Source organism: Pterocles gutturalis, unplaced genomic scaffold, assembly GCF_000699245.1.
Source record: "Pterocles gutturalis isolate BGI_N339 unplaced genomic scaffold, ASM69924v1 scaffold28294, whole genome shotgun sequence".
NCBI classification, from domain to species: Eukaryota; Metazoa; Chordata; class Aves; order Pterocliformes; family Pteroclidae; genus Pterocles; species Pterocles gutturalis.
The window spans coordinates 2,088-2,457 of NW_010134254.1; positions in this window are offsets into that span (position 1 = coordinate 2,088).

Genomic DNA, 370 nt, shown 5'->3' on the forward strand with positions numbered 1-370 from the left:
AAACCCAAAGTGATAAAGCAGGTTTTCTGTGATTCAGTGAATCAAAAATCATTCTCTTTGAGAAAACAATGCTCCTTGCCTTGACATGGTGTGAAGAGACCTGTTTTGCTGGCAAAAATCTTGTTTTGAGGTATGAACTCAAGACCATCCTGTTTCCAACCATCAGAGATGTTTATAGTGGTGTTGCAAAGATAAAAACCAGAGTCCTCCAGCCCTTTTGATCATGTTTTATTTTGATCAATGTTTTTTTGTCTCTCAATTTCCATGCCAACTCTAAATTGACAGATGTATTTTCATTACATTGATAAAAATAGCCAGGCTACCCAGGTTGATGGGTAGGACCCATCTGCTGTCCCAACGTACCATTCCT